Source organism: Macrobrachium rosenbergii, chromosome 18 (genome assembly GCF_040412425.1).
Source record: "Macrobrachium rosenbergii isolate ZJJX-2024 chromosome 18, ASM4041242v1, whole genome shotgun sequence".
NCBI classification, from domain to species: Eukaryota; Metazoa; Arthropoda; class Malacostraca; order Decapoda; family Palaemonidae; genus Macrobrachium; species Macrobrachium rosenbergii.
The window spans coordinates 24,546,165-24,558,469 of NC_089758.1; the positions used below are offsets into that span (position 1 = coordinate 24,546,165).

Genomic DNA, 12,305 nt, shown 5'->3' on the forward strand with positions numbered 1-12,305 from the left:
TCGAGAGAATATTCGAACACGGATCGTGAGACTCAGTGATGCCAGTTGTGCGCAGTCTGTGATGCAGGTAACAAGGACACTTCTGAAGATACATAACAAGTAATACGTTCCCGCTAGTGGTGAGAGGTAAGCTTGATTCTGAGATAATCTTGCGTGCTGACTTACACTGGGAATGTCACATAACGCAGCAAGAGCTTTACTGTCTGGCATGTGGTTTTCCGCCTGTCAGTGGATCCACATCCTCTTGATACAAACATGTAGCAATTAATGATAATAAAATTCATCACTTGCATAGTCAAAGTTATCTCCCTCGTGAAATTTACAATATCATCATATGGAACCTCAGGGAATTCTTAAATGAAACCGTAGATTGTTTTCTAAAAAGCACTTTCCATTAGCTGAAGCCATCATTTGCATTTTAAACGCATCATGGATGTAAATAGCAACATTCCACAATAACGCTGTGCCAAATTCAGAGTAAAGGGGCTATGTAAAAGAATTTTAAGCATTTTTCTCTAGCCTTTTACACATCAACATGTCCAATGAAACATCAATTTGCTTTTTAATCGTAGCTGATATGATTTTCAAAGATATTCCGTTCATTTTTGTTCCTTGGTTAATCCCGTAACCCACAGATGTCACTGTTGCTATGTGTGGATACGTAACGTGTTATATATAACTGTTTTTTAAGATCCCTTGCTTGCCTCTCAACCAATCAGGAGTCGTTTTCTCACTCTTTGTCCGGGAAGAATGACACGGACGCCTACGAGTGGCTGGGAGCTTTTAAGAGACTTCAGAAGTTCAGTGCTGTAAAGATACAAGACGCAATTACATCTTTTGTGTAGTTCTACGGTTCACAGTGGGTTTTTGTTACAGAAATCTACGGAGTTTTTCGAGGTTTCATAGTATGAAGGTAAGCTCATGTTATAAGTGAAGAGCTTTTCTTTTGCGACACGTAAAAAAAAAAACTCTTGAATATTCAGCAAGATGTCTTTTTGGAATGAAATGTTGAATTTTGCTTGCGAGGTGTTTTCTTTGGGAGATGCAGCTTTGAAGTACTATGACTTGTATGTGGTTGGCAAATGAAAATCTCTTTGCGAGGTTATTTTTCGGTCAGCAATCTTCGTCAGTGGCAGTTTTGTGTCCTTACCTTAAGGCGAATGGGGTAGATGTGGTACTATTTGTTTGCTGTCAAGGTTCTTAGCCACGTAAAATAAATCTGATCCTTCGGGCCAGCCCTGGGAGAGCTGTTAATCAGCTCCGTGGTCTGGCTAAACTAATATATACTTGACTTTTACTTGCTTCAGTGTTGGAGTAAAGTGTAGTTTTGGGCTAGCTTTAGTTTGGCTAGTATAGTTTATGCAATCCCAACTAAGGAGAATTATCATAAACCCGCTTTCAATACTATTTCATATGACTTTGCAATTGGTTACAAACGTTGTGAAACGAAGTTCAGATAGCCTAAAGGTAATATTACGCAAAGCAACTTTCTTGGGATCGGCTGATAAATGAAATACAGTAGGGCAAATGAATTGTTCTTAATTCTATTAGCCCCATAAGGTACTAATACTGAGTATTGAGAAAAATCAGGAAATTTACTTCTACGTTGATAGGGAATACCTCCAGTTTAGAGCCTTCAGGTTTGTAACATTTATATTGTTCCCCGGAATTTTTATCTCGTGCAGTGTGGTAATTATGATAGTATAAAAACATGACTTGCCTCGAGGGAAGTATACTGGTTGCCTTGAAAGTGACATCATTTACAGAAATGGCATCGAAGCAGTTTGTCAAGTTAAATTTCTAAAGCTTAATATGGATCTGATTTGAGTGAATATGGTAATTACCCGTAGGGTTTTAAGGTTCCTAGAGATTCTCGAAATAGTGTATAAAAAGCTCTCGGAAATATTACATCGGTGTCTGTGTTAACTCCCGTAGTACATGCCCACTTTGCTTTGACAGGCTATAACCTGAAGTTTTTTTTAGTGAATTATCTGCCCAAGCTTAGCTTTCTTTTTATTACTGGGTATTAACTCTTGCTGGTAATGTATGTTTCGAATGTATTAAGTGGTAATGTGATAAGTGAAAAATGCAAACTAATCTAATATAGTTTACAGGAATTTCAACATAGTCAGTTGAATGTGTAGTCTAATTTTTAAACGGGTTCCTAGCTTTTGTTGGAGCTAATACAAGGGAGTTTGGGTTATAAGATTGCCCACAAAGTATACTGCATTTAACTGTTAGGCGTGTGACAAGGATACCTGTATAGTCATTTTTTATATTTGTTGAAATGGTTTCTGTATTTCCTTGATTGTGATAGTTGGTATGAAGTTTTGTATTGGTAGTATGACAGCTTTTATATTCAGAATTGGAGCATATTTGCATTCTTAGTTTTTGCTTAGCAGGCTAAAGCTAGACTAGCAATAACTTATACTTTGAAAATAAGTAAAGTGCAGTTACTGTATTAGGAACATTTCTTCAAAGCTGTTGGTATGTTACTCCGTAATAAGTTTGTGAACTTAGATTTACTAATTCAACTGTTTTAAAAATGCTGTATTCACACTTGTAGTACGATATAGTGAATTTTATAATGGATTAAGTTTGTTGAATAATAAGAAACTAATTCAATTGTTTTAAAAATGCTGTATTCACACTTATAGTACGATATAGTGAATTTTATAATGGATTTAGTTTGCGGAATAATAAGAAACTGATTGGAGACATTGGTTATTAAGCTTTCAGTAATAAAGGAACGCATGAATATTCTTTCGGCTGTTAAGTAGGAAAAGTGACTTTTGGAAGTCGGCCAGGTAATTAGACGAATCGTTACTTCGAAAGAACGGGGTGTAGAAGTTGGGGCCAAATTCAAATTTTAATAGGTAATGAAGTAGGCAAATATTTTGTGGTAAAGGTTGCTTGGTTTCAGTTCTTCACCACCTTACGGTCCTCAGGCTAGCGTCATCAGGTTCCCCCAAACCCCTACCAGACACACCCACACCCCTCTCTGCGGTAATAACTGATAGTGATACAGCCAATGATACAAGTACAATAGAGTTCTGAACTCTTTTCATTGCCCTGGGGGAGTTGCGAACTCCTGACACCAGAGTGGAACTCCAAGACACTAACCAATACATTTCATTCCTTGCAGGTTGAGGAATTGTCTAGAAGCAGTTATGGAACTAGTAAGGAAAAGGCTGAATGGGTACGACTGACAGCCGCTGGTGACAAGATAACTCTGGAATGCTAAGGTAAACAGCGGATAATTTCTCGTCGGGATATACTGGGTTTCAAGAGAGTAAACGTCATGAATATATGAAATTAAGGATCTTAAATTAAAGTAGAAAATGTTTTGAGGGTTTGAGCCAAACTGCTTTCAATTCTAAGTTTTCATTGATACCTGGAACGTAGGGAAACTGGTGTAGCAAATTGTCCTTCCAATGAAATGTGCACTGACGACATTTTGTGCAGAAGTACCAAGTTTATTTGCTACTTAATTTTGTATGGGTCTTAAGCCATTCTGTATTTCAGCTAGTCTCGGTTAGGTCCCTCGTAATTACAGTTCCTCACGTTGCTTTTACAACCCAAATTAACTTCAACAATTGCTTTAGGAGAATGTATGAAAATTAAATGCTTAGTCATCATTCGAAATACTGTTGAACCCTTTGTAATCTATGTATTTGTTTAATGAAAATTAGTTTAATATCAGTATTCAAAATAGTGTTAAACACTTTTATCTAGTCTACAAATGAAGCTTGTGTGTTATAAAGGTCTTGATATTTTAAACTTTTTCTTAAAAGTAATATAAGTGGCTCTTTATGGTCAATAGTTTGATTTTATTAGCTGTTTAATGTTTTGAGTTTAAAAATACACATTGTATAGTTTTTTTTTTCTCTTAAATAGCTACTCAATTTTTAATTTCAGGTAGAAGCGTAGATACGCGGCCATTAATAAATTGAGGTGAAAGCTGCCAGAGAGAGGAAACTTTTTCCTACTGAGTTCAAAAGGATCCAGGAAGCAGATGGAAGGAAATATGTGAGAAGGTAAAACATGGGTACAGCAAGGCTAAGGATGCCCGGTTTTAAGTATGAATTTGGACTTGATTACAGGATATTATTGAGGGAAAGTGGTGCCTGTAATATTGAGGGAAAGTGGTGCATTTTAGCCTTTGTTCATAAATCCTTTTGAAACGATTTACGTTAAGTCCAGCGTTTTGATAAACCTGGACACTAACTGGTGTTGATAGAATCAATAACGCTTTTCATTCTTATTCTCATAAAACTGTTAACTAACCCTTGTGTTCGTTAAATATTTTATGGACTTATACCCAACAAAAACCTAATAAGGACAGAGTCAGGGTATTGTAGAGTTTCACTTGGCGGAGCTGTTTCAGGTAGTCCACTGGCTTAAGCAGGTAACTTAGGCTAAAAGTTCTGTCTAGAGGTTTTTCTGGAACTTTAAATTATTTTGTGACTTGTGGAATATTATGTTCTGCTTTGCGTTGCGCTGCATCAGATCTGAGGCTTCCGCTACTTCTTGATGGCAGATTTTTAGTGTTACTGGATCTGTGAGTATGAAATAATTGTTTCGAACTGATATGTTCAAGTTTACATTATTTGCAGGACTAGGACATTATACGGCTATTAGCGTTCGGAGCCGAAGACCGGAAAGTGTACCCGAAAATGATGAAATGTTACGGGAAAATTCTTCAGGGAATGCACCGCTTTACTGCTTGAACCTTCGCAAGAGGAGTTGGCGTGTTTCTTTTGTACTTGTTGACACTAGGCAAGAGACTGTTGAATGGATGTTAAATATACAACGACTAGAAGCAGTTTCCTAGGTATGTAGTTTATGAAAAGGTAAATATGTTAGTTTTGGAGGAGTTACATTAACTTTTCTGTCTGGAGATCTCACCAAAACAGTTTATTGAAGCCGTGGAATGATTGTTAGTTTACTTGAGTTTAACATTAAAATAATGAATTGTTTAGCTGACGTAGTGGATTGCAATGATTTGTTTAGCTGACGTAGTGGATTGCATTGAATGTCATTCTTACTTATTGCTTTTGAGTAACGAGGAGTAATATAAATCAGATCTGGTCTCATTTTAAGTTGACTGCATAATTTGCAAAATAGCCGCAGGACTGAGGGTAGGTGGTTAGGTTTATATAACGGATTAGTTATTTCTCACTAATTCATGCTTTGTATACAGCTTCATTTTATGATATACCCTAGTATATGGCTATTGTTTTAAGCATTTCCAAACCATGCATTTCATTGCAACGTAACTAGAAACTTCATTTTTATGGACTTTAGAAAATGGCGAAAACGTAATATAGGATTGCGTAAAGGTTAGATGGTACTAGTTGTGTGATAATTTGGGTAATTAATATTGAACTTGATTAAAGCCGATTTCTGACTTCATAAATTTTTTACAGAGTAGACCAGTGTTTCGTAGATGCAGTAAGCGTTAAGTCTGAGACTGCAACGCCTCTGATCTGAAGAGGGAGCCTTTCTGCTGTTAAGGAAGTATGCAATGTTTTACACAGTCGCGCCATAGAAGTACTGAACACAGCAAAGATAACTTGAAGCTCACCAGTACTGGGAAAGTCCTCTGAACTTTCTGAAGTCAATTGCAGTGGTTCTCCATTAGCATGCAGGAACAGGAAAACCAAAAGGATGTCAACTGCAGTGGCCTATATATATTACAATGTAATCTTCAATAATTAATAGTTTGTCAAACTGATAGTCAAGACCAGTGGGATAGCGTAATTATGCTTAGACACGTGGCGGATAGGATATACGTTATGATGGTGACGTTCTACGACCCTTATGAACGTAAGGAAAGAACACCTACTCCAGCTAAACTAACAACTCTGCCAGGTGCGGGGTTTATTTTTACACCCCTACCTGACGTTAATCATAACTTTAAGAATAGTGATTACTAAACTTGAATATCAATATTCATTCCAATAGTGTCAATAAAACATCCACCCAAAATTAAATTACTTTTTATTCTCCTTTTCTCCAGATATTCACCTAGTTTCATATATAATCCGGCTTCTTGAAATTTAACTTACTTGTCACCAGAATCATTGGGCAGCTAGTGCTTAGGATAACAGCGACTACATTAACAATCCTCCTTACACCAAGTAAATGTTCACATCACCTGTCCCATGGACTCGGGCTACTATAGTCGTGCATCCTCCTCTATGCACGTAAGCTCAGTCTTAGTTGTGCACCCTCTTCGATGTACGTTAACTCAGTTCATTATAGCTGCACTCCGACGATCTACGTAGACTGAGTGCAAATCGCACTCACACAGTTCATGACACTGACAGTTCATTATAGCAGCACTCCAACGATCTACGTATACTCTGTTCATTATAGCTGCACTCCGACGATCTACGTAGACTGAGTGCAAATCGCACTCACACAGTTCATGACACTCTGACAGTTCATTATAGCAGCACTCCAACGATCTACGTATTCTCTGTTCATTAAAGTTGCACCCTAATATTTTAATATTTGATATAGCAAACTTTGTTCATTATAGTTGCACCCACGTCGATCTACGTAGACTGTTCATTATAATTGCACTCTACGATCGACGTAGACTCAGTTCATTTAAGTTGCACCCTCGTCGATCTATTTATTCCTAGACGTTTGAAGCACAGGATGAAAACACTCCGCATACACCTGAAAAAGATGACGACAATCAGTTTGGTATTAAAGCAAAAAACACAAAATTCACCATATTCTCATCACTGCATTGAGAAAAGGTATTAAAAAGAGCAATTAAGTATTAAAAATTTTCCTGCAGTTGCTAGTTCCCCTTACATCACAAACTAAAACATTTCATGCGTTTCTAGCCAGATTCTCAACCATATTCTCATCACTACAATTGATTAAATGTATTATAAAAATAAGGAAAAACCATTTCAGCAGTAAAAGAAAAACCTTAACTATTTGACACAACGTAAAATAAGCAATTTCAAACTCATGAAAATCTTCAGATTGTTTCCCACACACATTTGAAAAAAAAATGTTTAATAAGGTAATTTGACCGCTTTGATACCTCCCAAACACGGAGTAACATTTAATGGGACCCCATTACGTTGATGTCTATGTTGACAAACCTGATAAAGTTTTATGCACCATCTAATTTACTCAAACGTACTTTTGGGATCATAGCAGTATTTTACTACATCTCGAAATATGAAAATCATCTGAATGTGGACAATTGAATAAAGTTCATAATCTTTTGTCGAGTTGAAAAATCCTTCAATTAAATATCAAAAGGTAGTATAACAGGAAAGAATTAAACGTGACAGCAAATTATTTCCAAAATCGTAATTGTTTGCACTTCAAATACATTGAAATACCTGGTTATTATTATTACAATTTTCATGAGTAAACGATAATTAAATCTATGTACGACGTCTCCGAATTAAATTATATAACAGACGTATTATACCAATGATTTTAAGTACTTACTTCGAAGAGAATGACGTTTAAAGAGTAGCTTGAGCTTTGTTTAACAAAGACATTGACAACTTCCATCCAGACAGATGTAAGACTTCGTTATCTCAGATGCCTTCCCATTAATTCCTACAGAGGCTACGAATTTCGCTTCCACTCAATTCATTTATCATTCCAGATACACTTAGTCTTAAAAGATCTGTCCTCTTTGAAGTTCTTGTATAGCAGCAGACTTGACATTATGCGCTGGCAACCATAACACACACATCTGCAAGAGAAATGTAAAGATTAGCGCTGGCAACCATATACGCATCAGGAAGAGAAATATAAAGATTAATAAATGTTAATAAAAGGGTTAGGAACTCAGCGTTCCCAAAAAAATATACACTTTCCTATTATGTAAGGCCGTTACTGACTGCAAAGTTGGTTCTACACCAGATACTGTTTCTTAACAGTAAAACAGTTGGTGCATGTCAAACCAGATTCGATTACCAGTATAAAGCACACATTCAGCATTTGAGCAAAATACAGAAATTGGATGAACCAAGTTATTTCTTCAAACTTGATAATCATTGACAACAGCACTTCAATAGGGTCACCTTATAAAATATAAAAAAAAATACCTAGTATTAATTTGTGAGCAAGCATCAAAACGTCACTATAAACGCTTATAATTGCTGTTTAAACTAGGATAATTTTTGTCAAAGATAATTTAATCAAGTTCATATTAACAGCTTAATTAAGCCAGGCCTTTAGTATCACCACTTATACAAATACCAATGACTATAACATAGTAAGTCCAGTTAAAACGACTGCTATGGTTTAAGACAACGGTAACTTTACTCCTAACTCATGACTATTCGCAAGTCCTGTTTTTAAAACTAGGGACTTTCACTCGTGTTCGAAAAAGAAAGGCAGCCAAGCAACGATCTTTCAATGGCCCAAGTGTACGTACATAGGTGTTAAAGCCTCGTTCATTTAATAAAAGATTAATTTCGTGATTATTTCCGAACTCGTCATACTCAACACATTTATCCATAAAAAGGACGAGAACTTAACATTTACATAATCACCTAAACAACGAGTGTAGAAAAACTAATATTAATGAGAACACTTGTGAATGCCAACCCTAAATCACTTCAGCTTGAATCCCTAGTCGGTTTAGCTGCTTTTAATATCCTCATCCAGCAATTTCTTGAACGGATCATTTCATAATTACTTTTGGCAGATGCTTAACTGAAAGCCCTTACTGAGTCCAACCCTCACTTATCCTGGCTTAGGACTTCATTAGATATTTTATTTGCAGTTTTAAAATCTTTACTATCACTGCCAGCAAAAATCACTACTGTAAAGTGCCTAAGCGTAAAAATCTAAATCGCCAAACAATATACCTAGTCCACAATGACAGGAAATTTAGTTTTGTCGTCAGAATGCCATCAAAACCGTGTACTGTATACAAGACCGGGTAAAAAAAAATGTATTACTGGTTTTGCACGACCAAAGTCAATGGAAGTTATTCATATAAGCACCGAAACACTAGAAAACCATACAATTACATTGTAAAAATACATCCTTGACCAGAGTAAACTTATGCATAACTAGGCAGATTGAACATAGAAATTACGGCGAAGTACTTTTAAATCACTGGAATTTAAACAAAATGCAGTGCCGGCTGATTGAAAACAGTAGAAATTACGGCGAAGTACTTTTAAATCACTAGAATTTCAAGCAATATGCTTCTAGGAAAAAATTACTGTTTAACGATTCAAATTTGAAGGTATTTAAATCCATGTTTGAACCTTTTTATTTCACAGATTCCTTTCATCCAAAACCTGTGTGATTAAAAAAATAACTAATCCTTCCATCTTTGGTCTTCCAAAGGGCTCACTTTTGGCTTCTGTCCCAGAAACAGGACACCTAATTTCCTCCTTTCGCTTACCCATGTGCATCAATCGCAGCTGACCCCAGATTTAGTCCCATAAATTCATGTACATCTTGCGTAATTTTCCCCAAATTATTCCTAACATCTTTTACTAACCCAAGGTCTTTCAACGCAACTGCATGTAGTCTGATATGCCCTGGACATCTTACATATAATCAAGATTGGTCTTGGGTACCATGCCAAAAGAATTCTCGGTGGTTGGTAGGCTTTCCTTTAGTAAGGACAGCAAATGGAACCGATGATTTCAGCTGAAAATCATTAACAGCCATAACCTAAACGTTTTAAGTGTTTACTTCAAAGCTTGGCCTTGCACAAATTGAGATTCTTGAAAGCACCGCTCACTTTAGTTTTAATTTTTCAACTTTTAGCCAATCTTTCCCTGTCGCACTGCAAGATCTAGGTTGTAAGGTTCACCGAGCTGGCAAACTGCGGTACTGTGGAAATAACCCTCTCTTTACTAACGGAAGTAGGCTTCACCCTCAAATAACCAATGTCCCCATATCAGAAAGCCTCTGATAATTACAAATTACCTTTTCAACAAATATCTTTGTGAAAAAATGTACAACCATTTTTAACTGTAAAACTTAATAAAAAATTAATGCTCAGACCTACAAGTTTTCTATTTCATCGGCAGCTGCTTTTCGAACTCGGCAGCTGCTTTTCGAACGGAAGTCATGAGAAATATTCCTCACTATGGTACACTTCAACAGCCTGCTACAGCAGAGTTCGATAAAAAAAAATATATTTACCAAGCACAAAAAAATGCATAAGAGCAATTGGTTATCAAAACCAAGTTACAGACAACGTACACTTGTTAGAGTTAAACTTGCACGATTGTCAGTTTCAACAAAAGGGGTACCCAAGTCGTTAAAACTGCAAACTAAGTAAATGTCCCATTTGTTCAAATGCAATAACGAAATGTGTTTATTATAAAGATAAATGGAACACCAAGTATCGGGTGACATTTATGAATCCCTAAACACGAAAAAGTATCAGACGAAGTCAAACAACTTTTGTGCAAACACCATATTAACTGAATATTTTCGTAATACGCATCATGAAGGAAGGAACACTAAGTAACAGAAGACATTTATGAACCCCTACAGCAGAAACGAGTACCAGACTAGCACAAGGAAATAAAAAAAATGAAAAATAAAATTTATGTAAAAACATACAGCTTACCGGTAATTTCCACGTTGTTTGTTGACCCGTCGAGGGGCACCAGACAAAAGAAGACGTGCAAGCAGCCAAGCACTTTACGCAGAACCAAGAAAATCAAGGACGCAGGAATTCCTAGTTCTTTCGCCTTTGTGAGGTCAAAATCACAAGTGGCGCCATCTGAATTTATTCTCCATGGTCCAGACTGCTCACCAAAGATTATTTTTAAGCACCATTTCACCCTGAGAGAATCCTTACTAATCCATAAGACTACAGTTTTAATGAAAACCATTCCTAAAATGTTTATGTTATTCACAGTTCACAAGTTTCTGCTTATTATATAATTACCCGGCAATGATACCAAAGAACCAAAATTATCATAAATACTACCAGTGTTAGTCTCATATTGTAAACAGTATTGTTCCACGTATTCCATCAACCTAGACAAAGTAGGAAATTCGAAATAAACTGTGTGTGGGCGCGTATGATATGCACTAATTAAGATTGTGTTCTTTCATTCACTAATTGGTTAACATACATACAACCACATTCACCTGAAATTCACTTGTAATATACGTGCAAAATCCTTAATTTCCTCGTCTTCGTTACTTTACAATGATTAGCCTACACAATTATTGAAAAATTACACCGGTTTATTATTCAGTGGCAAAACATTTGCAAATCTAAGACTTCAAAATTTTATTCAAATTTACGTTTAAAATTATATCCATTCTACTCTTGTCCTCTGGAAACGAGAATCTAGAAAAAAGTTGAAACTTTTCTCTACGCTATAAAACAGATTAAGAATGATGGAAAGCTATTCCAATTAATGTTTTTTTTTTTTATATGAAATCACATTATACATCAAGTGTTCCAGTGAATGACACACACACACACACACACACACACACACACACACACACACACACATATATATATATATATATATATATATATATATATATATATATATATATATATATATATATATATATATATATATATATATAATATATATATATATATATATATATATATATATATATATATATATATATATATATATATATATATATATATATATATATATATATTATACACACACACACACACACACACACGCTTCACAAGCATATTTACACTTAGGAATCATTTACAAAAAATTTTTTCTCAAAACTTTTACGTGAATCATTACATGAAATATTATTCTTGTATTACGTAAAAGCGAAAGCTTCTTTCAGGTTTGCCTTATAACTTCGAATAATTTAATAAAACCTAAAGGTTTAATTCTATTACAATAATGACCTTATTCGACAGTGCATTCCTTAAAAGAAAACGGGTTATTTCGGTACTAAAGAAAACGTAAATTATTTATTATAGCATAAACCAATGTAAAATAACAATTTCGGTTTGCAATTTATGCAGCCAGTGTCAGTGTTTAAGTGTTTGAACTTGGAAGATATGGGATTTGATGCTAATTCAGATTTCAGTTTGTGTAATCATTAAAATTAATTATTACCTCTTCTTTCTTTGAGCTTTCCTTCTCCATATTCTTCTACAGCAGAAATTGAGTAGACCTATGTGATGGTCATTATGAAGAGTATTTCTAAATATATCATGGTTAATTACATCGACATGTTGCATAACATTTTCATCTCAAGTAAAAAAAAACGCTTCTTATTGCTTTAAGACAAATAAAACACACGTTCTTCCTCAATTAAGGCTTATTTTT

The 12,305-nt window shown here is 35.3% G+C and overlaps 2 long non-coding RNA genes across 2 annotated transcripts; one reads left to right on the forward strand and one right to left on the reverse strand.

The window, feature by feature from the left end:
• Window positions 1-750: 750 nt before the first annotated feature.
• Window positions 751-5,990, forward strand: LOC136848204 (uncharacterized). The gene is made up of 5 exons (XR_010855973.1): window positions 751-913; window positions 3,146-3,245; window positions 3,919-4,037; window positions 4,617-4,834; window positions 5,430-5,990. It is a non-coding gene; the product is annotated as an uncharacterized lncRNA (long non-coding RNA).
• LOC136848203 (uncharacterized) lies at window positions 5,987-10,836 on the reverse strand. The gene is made up of 3 exons (XR_010855972.1): window positions 10,598-10,836; window positions 7,489-7,741; window positions 5,987-6,690 (listed from the first exon to the last, which is right to left on the reverse strand). It is a non-coding gene; the product is annotated as an uncharacterized lncRNA (long non-coding RNA).
• Between the last annotated feature and the right edge of the window lie 1,469 nt (window positions 10,837-12,305).